We start from the raw sequence: 13,029 nt of genomic DNA on the forward strand, positions 1-13,029 counted from the left end.
TAATACAGCAAGGAATCTGGAAAGTTCTATCTGGCGAAGAGTCGCTGCTCGCAGTCAGTGGCAGAGGGTCGTTGCTCGCATGCCGATATCTCTAATCTGGCCGGCCCTCCCTCTAATGGATTCCAGCCTAATCTATCACCCTCGTAAGAAATCCGAACGTCAAGATAGCGCCTGCATCAATCAGTCGCTCTCCCACCTTGTACATTCAGACATGCTGCTCGTAATGACCTTGTTTTTCTAGATCTTCCAGAAGTGACATCCAGGGTATTCTATTACCGTCCTGTTAAATTAATGCGTTCGTACATCTACACGAGCAACCAATAGCTCCGGAAGTTAACCTGAAAATTCTAAATTGCTTCCTCCTTCTCCCAGTATTTAATAAATATAATCCCCCACCTGGGAGGAGGGAGTTTGTACACTTTTCTAAAAAATCACTCTACACTCAGGACTTACTTCCGGTCTTACAATACTCGAGATTTTCTTTTATATTTAGAATTTACGTTTAAATTTTGTTTAGTTTTAACATGTGTAGATTCACAACAATAAAGATTTGAGGAAATGTGTCGACCCAGAACCCCTCATTACAATGAATTTGCATCTGGAGGATTAAAAAGAAAAACGACGAGACTCTGAACTCGAGTAATACAAACACAAAAAGTTGTTCAAGAGACTTCCACTTCCAATCAAGCGTTTTCCTCCCAACTCGCCATTGTAGCAACTCACTCATCTCTCAGTTCATTGAGAAAGTTGCTAACTCTCAGTTCTGAGCCAAACACTGACAGAAATCTCTTCGGCAATGTCGCACTTGGTGACAACGCAAACCCATTCTAAAAGTTTCACATAAAGCCAATTCAAGCCCAAGAGAAAGAAGTGCGCGTGTGTACGGAATTTGTATATTTTATAAATAAGCTTATCAATTCGTATTTCTACTATTTTCTAAATCGCTAGTTAATCCGATGTTGAGATTAGATATAGTTTGCCTTTGAACTTACATCTTTAAGTTTGATCAACTATTGGACCCTTTTTTTATTGGTAGGACCAACTAAAAACCATAACTTTTCAATTTTTACAAATTTCGTGAAGTTTCGTAATACGAATTTAAAACTGTCCGGTAGGACAGTTGTATAAGGGTTGACCATCAAAAACTGCACGAAAAAGCGTAACGTTGAAAAACACCCAACTTTGACAATTTTTTTCTCTTTTTCTATAAAAGATAAAATTCCCAAATTTTTTTTAAATTATAGGGCAAATCCTCCTTTATGACTGTAACTTTTTGCAACAACCTAGATTTGATAGATTTTGAGAAAAAAAGATGCTGAAAATGAGCAAAAACGGCATTTTCAAAAATTGTTCTTGTTGTTGTTGTTGTTGTTGTTACCTTTTTTGTAAACAACGTAGCGCCTAAACGCCGAACCGATTTTCATGAATGAGGTATCATTCGAGTCAGAATGTTATGTAGATGTGCCTTTTGGGGGTCTCGACGCTGTACATCGAATGGGAGAGGAGTTAGCCCCCTTTATGTAAGGCCCCCTCCAAAATTATTATTACTAATTATACTCTGTAAATCTTGGCCCGATTTTGATAAAATTTGGTAGGATGATATGGTTAGGGCTCCCCTACGTAACATTAAAGCGACGATCTGCTCTTACACTTGTTAAGGGGAAGTATAGCAATCGTTTCAAATTATCGAAACGTGAACCGATTTCATGAATGAAGTGTCATTCGAATCGAAATTTTGTACAGATTTGCACTTTAAAAGTCTCGACGCTGTGCCTTATAAGGAGGGGAGTTTGCCCCACCCAAGTAAGGCCCTTTCTAAAACTATTATTACCAATATTTCTACAACGCTTAGTCCGATTTTGATAAAATTTAGCAAGAAGAAGTGGTTAAAGCTCCGTGGCTGTGAAGTGCCATCACGCTCTTACAACTACTAAGAGGAAGTACTGCAATCGTTTAAATTATCAATGAGTGAACCGATTTACATCAATGAATTGTCGTTCGATTCAAAATCTTTGCCTCTTTGCCTTAGCCAGAAGTACTGTAATCGCAGTTTATTTTTCTTACTCCTCTTAAACGGAAGTACTGAAATCGCAGTTTAATTTTGCTATTTACGTAGAAATTACCTTCCTATTTTATTCAAAACGCTTTCTCAAAAAAATTGTTATTGAGGATAGTTTGGGGACCGCAACTATAATCATTCTTTTAAAAGATCTGTCCAGTGGTAGTTACGGTTCCGACTTAACACCTTTTCAGGTTATAATGATAAAATTAAAATTTATTATTCCCAATTTTAATAAAATCTGTAAAGCAGATATGTAACTTTGCAGAACATACAAAAAGGAAAATCTATCCAAAAGGTACAAAAATCTTTTTAACAAAAACTTACAGTTTAAAAAGTTAAGTATAAGGGTTGATTAAACGCCAAAAGGTACACAAATCAGCTAGTACCCAACATTTCATTAATACTTCATTGATATTATTTTAAGTAATTTTACTACATTAATTTTCATTAATATTTTTTTGAATTTATTAGATGTTTCACAGACCCTTATGCTGGCCAGTTCATTCATTTTCTTTTTCTTTTTTTTTATTATTTAAGTCGCGTCAACATCTAAGGTTATTGGCGCCCGGAGCTTTTTTCAGTGCACTGCCGGCCTCCGGACAGTGTTCTCTCGTTACAGACAATTCTGTCCATCACCCGGACAGTGAGCTGTAAGAAGCTGTTAGAAAGAGAAAATCTAAGGTCTGCAGCTGGATTCGAACCCGGAACCTCCACGTGGGAATCCAATATGCTAACCGCATAGCTAATCCCTTCCCTTAATTCATTCATAATATTTTATTTTTTTGTTATAATTATGATAAATTGTATATTATATCTTCGTAATTAAACAGGTACTTTATTTTAGCTTTATTCCATATTATTCTTCTGATTTATCTTTATTATGCTCTTTATTCTGAGTAGTCACATATATGTATGTACATGCACGTTAAAGTAGAAAAAGACAAAGGCAGAGTCGGCTACTATTTAAATTTGAATCACGGATTTAAAACAATATTTCAGTCTAGAATTCGTCTTTCCGAAGTATTTGTGAGCCAAATAACGCGTAGGTAATATCAAGTAAATTATTCAACAATAATTATTCATTTCTCAATTGTAATTTAATGTAGTCCCTCTAATTTTACTTATAGTAAAATACTGGAATAATTATGTTAGCTGTCATAAAAATATGCATATCTTATTTATCTTATATTCCAAATATATAATACTGTGGGAAGAATACCTAGATTGAGAATGTAATTGAAGAAAACTATATTATTTTCTATAAAGCCAGATTAATTGTTACCTATTATTATAAACGTTTGACTACTACATAAAGTAACAATTACTTTAATCGAAGAATGAACTTAAACCGACGATTTTTATTTAAAAATAAAAATAAATAAATGAAATCATTGATGAATGTTGGTGTAAGCATTTTTTAAAAAAAGTTTTTGAATTTTCTAGCCTCATATTTTTTTTTTTTTTTTTTTTAAATAACGTTTTTCTTTTTAACCTGTGATTAATAGTTTGTTGATTAGATATTAGAGTCAATCTAAGTTAAATGGTGTTCTACTTGAACAAATATTTTGTAGATTAAAATGGCCAGCATAAGGGTCTGTGAAACATCTAATAAATTCAAAAAAATATTAATGAAAATTAATGTAGTAAAATTACTTAAATAATATCAATGAAGTATTAATGAAATGCTGGGTACTAGCTCATTTGTGTATCTTTTGGCGTTTAATCAACCCTTATACTTAACATTTTAAACTGTAAGTTTTTGTTAAAGAGATAGGTAATAGGTTTGGCTGATACGAGTATATTCAATGGATTATAAAATAAGGATAAAATTTAATGTAACTTCAGAGACTGTGAATGGAATGTGGTAATCGTGACTTTCAAAGGTAAGATAGCAGCGTTTTTGTCCCAAAAAGTTTAAAACAAAAAAATCGGTTGATATCCAAAACAATAAGAAGAAACAATCCAGCCTCACCTTAAGCTGGTAGTCTCCATGTATTTGGAGCATTTATCTGCTAATTACTGACATGGCAGCTGATGGTCACTTCGGAGATATTTCCGCACTCTCATCCAGAGGCCCGGTCACGTGAGCACAACAGTGGATCCACTGAAGAAAACTCAACTTCTCGCTCTAAATAACAAATTATTCAATAATCATTAATACACCGCCTAATCTCACCTTTTACTCTAACTCTAGCTTACAATTAATTATAAACGATATTTGCAGCAAAACTTATTACAATAATAGTATTGCGTCTTGGCAAAAAATAAAAATACCCAGTATTGCTTTATTATATACATACATACTGCTAGCTGATGCAGTAAGCTGCTTAGAAAAGAAAGTAGCAGCTAGACTTCCCTTACAATCCCATTCAGTTGATCCCATTTAGTTTAAACTAGAAAAGTTCAGTTCAAAGTTAAACTCTAAGCCCCCCCCCGCGCGCTAAATAAAAAAACGAATAATTTTTCATGGCTAAACAATTTATCGATCCAGTTTGTTCTTAGCAATTTTTTTTATATTAAATTCATTTAAATCTCACCAATGAAATTATGAAAACCTCTTCTTCATAAATGGCTAACACTGTGATGTTGGTGGTAGCAGTCAACGTTTGAATGTTACCTCCGATTTCCAATCAGCTCTGAATGACGAAGCCACGTGAGGCACATCCTTTATGTTCAGCTTTCATCGGATATAAATACTTTAAAGTCCCCAAATGGCATACTCCCATCCAAATAGTTATCAAAACATAAACGGAGACAAAAAATTTAAAGTTCAACAAGTTACAACCTGATTATGATTTGATGGAGATTGGGAAAATAAATTCAGAAATTAAAGTCATTCAGTAGAAGCGTCCGTGGCCTTAGTTGAGGAAATATTGGTCTATCTCAGATTTAAAGTCGTATCCATCCATCGTGGAAACGAGAGGGTGAGACTTAATGCTATTGGCAATTTTCTGGTGTGGAAGCTCCCATATCTTCAGTGCTGCTGGCGGCAGGGAAGTGTGTCGTCTGACACCCACTCTCCCCACGATTTCCAAGACTTGGCGATGGTACGCCATGTATCTCTGTCGACAATGAAAAGTCAACTCCATGTATCCTTGTCTCACGGATGGTGATACCAAATCTACTTTCTACAACTCCTCAATTCTCTGTTAGCCGACATTCCTGCAGGTCTCGTACTCCTGACACGCTATTAAATGCACTGTTTGTTTCTCCACAGTTGTACAAAGAAATAGGAAATAGTGGAACTTCAAGTCTAGGGCGTGAGTTGTTTGTATAAGCAGAATTGTAGTTCCGTCTGTCTGTAGATCCACCTTCCTGCTCACTTTTGTTATCTTCCTGACCTGTGAGCGTATCGATCACTTTTAGACAGGAAGTCTTGCGATCGTGCCTAAAATTGAGTTGTGGATTGACTAAATGTTAAGAAAGCCATTCTTGAATAAATTGCAAAAAAATTACCATTCTCACAAAATTAGCAGGATATGTGAATGCGCTGCTTGTAGAAGAAGTGAGAGAGAAAATAAATGTTCCAAAGGGAAAGATGAAAAGAATCCTGGATCAGATCTCCTCCAGATACAAAGTGAATGTAAAGAGAAATAGGGACAGCAACAATAAGAGTGGATAAAACCGGCCTACAGCAGAGAGGCGAACAGAAACTGCGATAAATAAAAAAAAAGAAGAAATGTCAATGACGACGGAAGCAAGTTATCAAATAATTAGATACTAATTACACATGAATTAAATAAACAAAAAACATAAGGACAATAGAATTACTTTTTTGAATAAAGATTTAAAATTATCGACTCATTCATAGCAGACGCATTATCGAAAGATTGCTGGAAAATAGGTTTGTTTGCCTATTTTCATTTTCAGGAACAACGCGCCGCGTATATACAAACACACATACACACTTGACTTTTAATTACTAAGTTAATTTAATTTAAGTGACCATATTGAAGTGGGAGAGAAGACGTGGATTAAAGTACCCAGATGCTTGAGAAAGGTGTAATAAGGTAAAGGCTAAACCTTAAACTGGACCCTATGGTATGTTATTTAATTACTGTATCAATAGGATATTTAATACCAAGTGTGGTTATATTGCTCTTTCGCTCAGTGGCGAGGATACCGAAGGCACAGGGGAGAGCTATAGAGAGGTTTTGAAAAGGAAAGCCATTCTCTAGAATATTAACCAACCAATTAAGGTAAGGGAAAGGGCACAATGGGCTTTTAATTACAAAAGAGAGCAACCTGGAGCAGACAACTTGCCCTGCAAATGTTAACCCTCCATTATTGCGTAGGTAAATATAGTTTATAAGTAATTAATGAAGATCATTAAAGACTCTTGTTTCTAATAAATAATAATAACCGTCGAATCAAGCTCCCCTCCTCATTTATTATATCATTCTTAAACTAATAATTCTCGGCGTCAAGGTGCTCATTAAGAACTATTAATAGATAAATAAAAATCAAATATAATTAATTTATTTACCACTAAGGAGACTTCGCCATCATTAGTGACTAATTAGTGGAATGGGAAAGTCATTATCACCTCCACGGCCGTCTGGAGCCATTACCCAATTATCGTAGTCATTCTGGGTTCTTATCCACAATGTTTTGTTTCTAAAATAGGACTGTTTAGGTCGTTACTGTTGGCAAAAGTGTGAAGGCCATGATTGCTCTAACTCTCAGTGATTCTGTGGTCTCTGTTGCTACTTCTCTTCTTAATGTTTAAGCAATTTTACGCCCTGTTCAGGCATCCAGTTCCAAAAGGATCATAGTCCAAAATTTGTTGAATTTGAAAACTATTTCTGGTTTCATATTCTTTCTACTCATCTGTGGTGGTCTTATGGGACCAAAACGATTCAAATCCCTGGGAAAAACATTTAAAGATGATGAACAGGAGCAAACCCCACCACGGCCTTTCACTGGAACTGAACTGTTTTTTTCTAAGTGAACAAATATGCCCCTTTCCCAAAACGATCCCTATCCATGTCGCTGTAGACCTTGTCCATCGTACAGGCACAAAAGAAACGTCCAAACAGCCCAGTGAAATGGTTTTATACGACATTAAATGAATTATAAAAATTGAAGGATATTCCTGGTTTTTCAAATTACCGCCAGTCGAATCCACTTCCTTTTTGCTCGAGGATAATTCATGTTGCTTTAATGGGCTTTCCCCCTCTGAGATTGTTTAATGTACTTTTCTCATTGCCGGCGAGTTCGCAGCAGGAAAACACAATTTTCTCTAACAATTCTGTTAATTAAATGAAAATATTGAACGATATTCCTATTCCAAACCTCAAGATAAAAAATTAAAAGGTCAATAAAAACTAATTATACTTACGACGAAAAAAGTGGAACATTGGAAATTAAGTTTTGAGGAATTTTTTTAAATTTTACTAAAATTTTTAAATGGACATTTGGTCGGATCCGGAGCGCTAGATAACTTGTTGATTTTTACTTGTCGTAACATTTATTTATTTTTTTGTATTAGGCCAGTTTCAGATTTTAATTTTGTCAGAGGTTGATTCATCAATTTGAGGCTGAGAATTTTACTTCCCATGATGTTTCTGTCGCACACTACACCTAAGTGTAATCTCATCTTAATAAATATCATCTTTTAACAAATTTTCGATTATTGTAATGGTGGATGGATTTGAACACAGGGACCAGCTGGATCCTCAATAATAGAAAGTTTCCCTGAAAACTCAGAATTGGAAACTGTACGATTACACAATCTCTTGGGGTTAAGATCAGTAAACAGCAACTTCAACGATCGAGTGCATTAACTTCAATGCGATGAAATACCTTTTTTCTCTTGATAACTTAATAGAAAAGAACAAATATGTATTGTGAGGAGAGACAGAACATGATCAATGTCTGGTGATTCGATGTCCAGGGTAAAGAAGGAGACGCGAAACGATCCACTGCATAGAACGTGATTAAGTTTGGGTTACTGAAAGAATTTTATACTGAATTAGTGGTAGTTAGATTAGTCGCTATAGTGATTGCCTTTGCTGGCAATGCTTATTCCGCCGGTGCTGTCCAATCAAGGTACTAAGCATGTTATCACTGTGCTCCTCTACAACACATACAGCTTAACTCTTCAATCAGCCCCCATCGCAGCCTCTCAGGGATTTCCACCTAACTGGGAGGCTTTTACCCTCACAATGGTTGAAGACCCTATTTGCTGTGGGAACAAGGCAAGGTATTTCTTAAAGGTTTAACTGTGTAATCGCAAGTAATTGATATAATCTAGGTTCTAGCAGGGTGCAGCCACTTTAATGGAGAGTATTCCATTAGGAAGTTGGGGGGGGGGGTGGAGGCCAGTGCAGCCAGTCTCTTGTAACCTCTTACGCGTGTCCTTTGCTATATCCTTCCTAATCAGATTTGTCTGATCCCCAGAAGATCCCTCTTATTGCCTCACTTCTCGGTAAATTGAGTCTCTGTAAATTGTCTATTCAAATTGGTCAAAGTAAGAGTGTGTATCTGAGGATGACTAGTTAGTGTAACTAAAAAATAATACACATTGCGAACAATGAGCATTTTCGGAAAGATCATTTTGCTCAAAACTGTAACAATTCATCTAATCATCGATAACATAGTATCGATAAGTGTAGACCGAAACATTTCATTGAAAGAACAATTTAGAGAGAACGCATCCATCTCTAAGAAACGCCCTTACTTCACTTGTTCTGAAAAATATATTTCAATAAAAGTGGAAATGAAGCTGCGAGCAAAGAGTGGCCAAAGTTTAAAGATCATAGGACTACTTTCGAGGAAACTGTACAAAAGTGCCTTTAACAAAGTGCCACTTCCGGTTGGGAAACAGTGCTAACTGCGATGTTTAGTTTTGAGCCAGAGTGACCACCATTTGGTAAAAGGTATTGGATAGCTAACTAGCTGAGCCACTTCCTCCAAATATTCTCCTTCCTGTTTGCATTCTAGCTAGAGAACTACCATTTGTTTATTACAACTTTTACAATTCTCCCGCATGAATATTCAGCGGGGTATAAAAACTTGTCTGCTGCTACTAGCAACAAACTCCTGCCATTTTTATCTCCCTGGAAGCGAAGAAAATTAATTTTTCATAACAAAGTAACAAAAGTCAGCCCGACATGTAAATAGTGTTCTCGGGGAAATAAGGGCACAGTTTATTAGGTAGATCTCTTTCTTAAATTCAGTTTTCTATGGTATTAAATTTTAAAGAACTTTTTCTCCATAAAAACTTCCAGCTCGTACAAAGTTCAAAAGCTGAAATTTGTCCGAGGAGGGTGATAAGCTCAACTTATTCAAGATGAGCGCGAGTGACATCCCTACAATGATACTGCCAAAGGCAGCGTCACACCATCCACACTGTAATCTACTTCAGTTCAAGTTTTACACTAATTAGTCCAAGCTCTGACACTTTGGCAACTGTCTCGATAGTTACAGTAAGGGCAGACTATCAATGGACTGAATTGATGCCGTCATAAGGGAGTTAGAAATGTGCAAGGAGCGCAATGGCAGCAAAGAGAGCTTAACTCCCCTCCCGCAAAACTTCGCTTAATTATGGTTTCTAGCGAGTGTTTTTTAATGTAAAACATAAATTGTTAGGTCCGCCATGCTAGACAATATTGTAGATTTTATTCGTCACAGCGTGCATCATTTTTCTTTTTCTGATTGTTTCGAAATCATCCAACTAGGGAGATTGATTGATCGACTTGCTGTAGAGAACTTGACTTCCGCTGTGTTCTTGTCTCACAAAACTGAAAACTGAAAATAAATTCAATAAAGTGCCCCTTTTGGTTGGCTAATTTTTCAAAAGCCTTATTTGAGGTCACATTTTCTACTTTTTCCTTTTTTTGAGTAATGTACAGACAAACATACAGACTGCCCACGCACTCACACACCCTGAAACAAGAGGGGATCAAAAATGGATATTTTGGTTGAAAACAAAGATTTGAATCGCTACCCAAGGTCTCAATAAATGAGCTGTGGCACATCTGAGCCAACATTTCTACAAACCAACGTTTCTTTGTCCAGTTGCTTACGTCACTTGTACCTGTTGGAAACTGTATAATGTAGCAAAGAGTGTAACATGTCTTTAACGGTGTTGTCCTACCGAAATAACTTGGACTATAGGGCACTCCCTAGGGAAAACTAAATAGAAGACGTTGTACTTGTGAAGCCTAGGGCTGATCACGTATCTAATCACTCTGGTCCATATACCGTTCTCTGGCACATCTCTACACACACTCAGTTTATTGAAGGCCGGGAGGCTGCATAGGACCAAGAGTCCAGTTGTTCGCACCCATGTTATTGGCTATCGAGCTCCTAGCTCAGAGTTCAGGTTTAATATACAGAGTGTCACGTATCTGAGGTCCAAGTGCTCGTCGATTTTCTTCCTGCCAGGGTAATGTTCGCCTTGATGTGTTAACATATTTGTTCCCTCTAACTGAAGCCGATTGCCAGCGGTACAGTACCCCCAACAACACTAACATTGCTAGTAATCCAGCTCTGACGAATGCTACTTCATAGAATAAGTTTTTGTGGTTGTTGTTAGTCTCTTTGAACCCTCTATGAATTGTTCTTTTCGTGAACATTTTGGGGCCACCCGGAAGTCATACTTGCTTCAAAATTTCCGTGTCATTGCATTGTAGAAACTATAGTGTTCAATTTCCATTTGCTTAACTCCCATAGAATCAGATTCCATCAAGTAGTTTTTAATAGTTGAGTCGCATTGCACTTGGAGGATGCAGTAAATAACAGGACTCAGATATGGAACTTCCACTTCAACGTTAGTAATGAGTTCCAAATGTGAAGGAAGAGACAAAATGATGTTGGAATAAATACGAGGGTCGTTTGAAAAGTCCGTGCAAAAATAAAAACTACTTAATTTTTTGGGGTAAACCTTTTTTATTTTTCAACATAGTCTCCTTTTAGGCTTATACACTTCGTCCAACGCTGCTCTAGTTTGTTGATCCCTTCCGAATAATAGGATTTGTCCAAGTCTGAAAAATAGCCATTCGTTTCTGCAATCACCTCCTCGTTTGAATAAAATCTTTTTCCCGCCAGCCATTTCTTCATATTGGGGAACAAATAGTAGTCCGAGGGAGCCAAGTCTGGAGAATAGGGGGGATGTGAAACGAGTTGGAACCCTATTTCCATTAATTTTGCGACCACAACTGCTGAGGTGTGAGCTGGTGCGTTGTCGTGATGGAAAAGGACTTTTTTGTGGGCCAATCGTGGGCGTTTTTCTTGCAGCTCGGTTTTCAAACGGTCCAATAACGATGAATAATATGCACCTGTAATAGTTTTACCCTTTTCCAGATAGTCGATGAGGATTATCTCTTGCGAATCCCAAAAGACAGTCGCCATAATCTTTCCGGCCGAAGGAACGGTCTTCGCCTTTTTTGGCGCAGATTCCCCCTTGGTAACCCATTGTTTAGATTGTTCTTTGGTCTCAGGAGTGTAGTGATGTATCCATGTTTCATCCACAGTGACGAAACAACGCTTAAAGTCCTGCGGATTCTTCTGGAACAGCTGCAAACCGTCCTTGCAACACTTCACACGATTTCGTTTTTGGTCAAGCGTGAGCAATCGCGGCACCCATCTTGCGGATAGCTTTGTCATGTCCAAATGTTGATGCAAATTATTATGTACCCGTTCATTCGAGATGCCCACAGCACTAGCAATCTCACGCACCTTCACTCTTCTGTCATCCCTCACCATATCATGGATTTTATCAATGATTTCTGGAGTAGTAACCTCAACAGGGCGTCCAGAACGTTCAGCGTCACTTGTGCCCATATGGCCACTCCGAAAATTTTGAAACCACTTATAAACTGTTCTAATCGAAGGTGCAGAATCACCATAATGTTTATCAAGCTTCTCTTTAGTCTCCTGAGGCGTTTTGCCTTTCATAAAGTAGTGTTTAATCAACACACGAAATTCTTTTTCGTCCATTTTTGAAAATCACTCGACTTCCTCGATTCAAACGAATGCCAAACACAAAGAAATAGACCGATCTGGCTGAAACTTGGTGTGTGTTCTTCCAAGAGATGCTACTAACTAAACATAACCTCGATACGCGCCAGTGGTGCTATCTCTCTGACTTTGCACGGACTTTTCAAACGACCCTCGTACAAATATATGTTACATGAGACCGAATAGGATGAGAGTAACGTAAGGGGTAGAGTATGGATGGTATTTAGCAGGGAGAAGACAAAGGAAGGACTTAAACTGACTGTACTACAAGAAGGAGCGGCACTGAGGCTGAATACCCTTGGCTGGGTAACTCGGTTTAAAGCTCTGCTTTCTGCCCTCGGCGGCCCACACAATAGCGGCATACTCTTCAGGGACACAGCTCGCACCAGTGTCACAGATTCACCAAGATGACAGACGGGAAACGGTACTTCTCTCCTAGCGCTCTCACTTACTTACACCGTTAGAAGTAATGGAGTTTCTGTGTACGGCGTACAAATCTCATGGCGCTGGTGCTTGGCGCTGCTAGAAAGGTATCAACATCACTACGCCAGGAAGGTGATCTTGATAGCAAAGAGTTGTCTCCTTCAACTACCAGTAACGCACTCACCTTAAGACGCTTATTAATAATCTTATTTGCAGTAACATTCTGTGATACTTGGTTACTACAGTAATCATTCGTGGCCTACGCATGTGTTACAGAAAAAGAAACCTAGCCTTCCATTTTGTTTATCTTTTTCCCATTAATATTTTAGCTAACTCAATTTTGCTTAATACCTTCTTCTTTCAGTTTTTTATAAAACTTTTTGTATTTATTTAATACAACCGTGGACGTGTTCCACACCCGAATTACGAATTTTAAGGATTTTAGATTGTTGCTACACAAACGGACTTTTCCATTTAAGTAATTAAATTTTCTCTAAACCGGAAATTTTAGTTTAAAAAACGTAGTTTTTACTTCAGTATTAAGTAGTTCTTTAAAATAAAAGGAAACTGTTGAAGAA

The sequence above is a fragment of the Rhodnius prolixus genome, unplaced genomic scaffold (genome assembly GCF_049639745.1).
Source record: "Rhodnius prolixus isolate KJV_2025 unplaced genomic scaffold, Rpr scaffold_7, whole genome shotgun sequence".
In the NCBI taxonomy this organism is placed as follows: Eukaryota; Metazoa; Arthropoda; class Insecta; order Hemiptera; family Reduviidae; genus Rhodnius; species Rhodnius prolixus.